General features: G+C 31.3%; 1 protein-coding gene across 1 annotated transcript in view; it reads right to left on the bottom strand.

Annotated features, from left to right (window-relative positions):
* The window catches only part of LOC107643033 (U-box domain-containing protein 4), a gene marked incomplete at its 5' end in the record, with an annotated part of 6,863 nt that extends 6,659 nt beyond the window's left edge, over window positions 1-204 (bottom strand). Inside the window, 1 exon segment of the mRNA XM_016346609.2 lies at window positions 163-204.

The raw sequence follows: 2,534 nt of genomic DNA, 5'->3' as shown, positions 1-2,534 counted from the left end.
CCCCCCCCCCCCCCTTTTTTTTAATTTCTTCAAAACGATAACCGAATCCAGGGAAACAAACCTTAACTAAATTAATAAATCATTTTTTAAAGAAAACACAATGAACGGCGGTCAAAAGATTAAAATTTCGAGAAAGTTCCAAAGCAAAATGTTGAGGTTTACCAGTGGAATGGAATCTGATGCAGCGATCTCCAGGACTGTGTATACACCGGCAAGCAAGTTCAGTTTCTTTTGCTTTATCTAACACTGAAACAAAAGAAGGATTCGAGAATGTTCTACTCGAAAAGATTCTTCTCGAAAAGACAGCGTTTCTGGCAATTAGTGTTTGTAGCCGCCGGCGTTGAGCTCAAGACAAACGACGAAAGGAGGACGGTAGCGCCGCCGGCGAACGGAGCGGATGGAGCTCAATTTTGAAGGCCGGCGACGGTGGTGGGGATGCGCCCGAGGAGTGAGGTGGTTAGGGCAAACGATGTGTTTGAAATTATTGGGAAATTTCTAAGACCTGTGTTCAGTGTTCTCTTGCTTTTTCTTTTTCTTTTTCTTTTTCTTTTTTTTTTAAATAAAAAATGTAAAATCTCAGTTTCTCTTCTTTTTAGATTTTTCTTCCTCTAGTTGGTCTAGACTCTAGAAGAAGATGATTATTCAACTTAATTACGGCTTGTTTAATCTTCATGGAATATTCCATACTCATTAATTAAAATTGCTAAACAATAAACACCAAACAATTTTTAATTAGTAGCTTGCTACATATTTAAGTATTTTTTTTTAAATTTATTTATGTAGGTTTAACATCAACAAAAATTACTCTTATTAAAAGCTTAATTACACGCGCACATGCTTCTCATTCTTACGCAGTTGCTTCATCTTTTTTTCAGGCTCGTTTACGCTTGTTTTCTTTTTCGCTTTTTTTTGCGTTTCTCCTCTTCCTTCTTTTTCGCATTCTTTTTTTTTCACGTGTTTTTTACTTTTTTTTCTTATCGTCATTCTTTTTGTTGTTGTTACTGTATTTTTTTCCTCCTTCTCTCCCTTCCTGGTGAAGAAACGGTAAAAGATGGGGATGAAGAGTTTTGAATTGTGCATAACAGAAATGAACCGAAATTATATTTAGAATAAACCGAAATTATATTTAAAATAAACCGAAAATTAAATTCAGAGTGTAAACTCGTTTCAAAAAAGCACAGAATAAAATAATTTACTCAGAAATAAACCGAAATTATATTAAAAAACGAACCAAAAATTAAATTCAAAATGTAAACTCGTTTCAAAATAAGCACATAACAAAATAATTCACTCAGAAATGAATCAAAAATTAAATTAAGAATGTAAACTCGTTTCAAAACAAACACAGACCAAGTGTACCTTTATTTAAATTCAGGATGAAACGAAATTATTTAATAATTGCGACACACAAACTCAATTCGAAAACAAGCACATAAACAAAATTTGAATCATGAACAAAAAATGAGAAAAGAAAAAGAAAGAAGATGAGGAGGAGGAAGAGGGGGAGGGAGTGGTGGTGGTGATAACGGTAACGAAAGTGAAAAATAAAAAAAAAAAAAGGAGGAGGAGAAGAAGACGACGTAGCATCAAGAAAGAAGAAGAAGAAGAAAAAGAACATATGCATGAATTTGAAACAAGTATGGGAAGAAGAAGAAGAACGTATACATAAATTTGAAATAAGGGCGGAGAAGAAGAAAAAAAAAAGCGTGTGACTATAAATTATTTGAATAAACTTAAATGCTAAAATTACTTGGATGTGAATTAACTAGTAAACTAAAATTTATTAAATTTAGAGTTTTGAGCGAGAGAAATTTATTGTCTCGTCAATATTAAAAATTTGAAATTTGATATTTGTATAAGATATAGAAAGATTTTAAAATTTTAATTCTTATAATTATTTTCTTCTTGTTTTAACTATTATTATTGTTATTGTTGTTGTTTGTAATTTAATTATAAGAGATATTTACAAAGATAATAATGTTAGCGTATAAATATTTACATATATGGTTCTAAAAGTTGTAAATATAAGCAAGTACCCTTTAATATAGTAATAATTATCTACATATCTATTTTTTAATGGAACTAAAATTTTATTTGACTTAATTTAGAGGTATTGAAAAATACTTGGAAGATTAAAATATATCATACAAATATGTTAATAGAATAAAAGAATAAAAAGAATTAAGATAAAAAAAATACGAGATTAAAAGTAGGATTTATAGAAATTAAATAGATATTTATGAAAATTTAAGCATAACAACTAAAAAGTGAATATAATGTGTGTGCACATGAACGACAGTAAAACCCGGCGCGTTTTACTGCCATATCCCCGTTCCACTCGCCATTGGTGGCAGTGATAAAAACGGCATAATGCATTAATCCGTACACATAAAATAAAATAATATAAAACAAAAAAGCAAAATCCCCATCGTAGTTAGCGAGCTCGTTCCCAACTCAGTCTCTTCATGGCTCACCCCCGAGTCACCAACTCGCTCAGTTCCACCACCACAATTTCACTCTTCTGCAACCACCAT

This window comes from Arachis ipaensis, chromosome B01 (genome assembly GCF_000816755.2).
Source record: "Arachis ipaensis cultivar K30076 chromosome B01, Araip1.1, whole genome shotgun sequence".
NCBI lineage: Eukaryota > Viridiplantae > Streptophyta > Magnoliopsida > Fabales > Fabaceae > Arachis > Arachis ipaensis.
The sequence above is the reverse complement of the archived record's forward strand: the minus strand, read 5'-3'. Positions and strand labels throughout refer to the sequence as shown.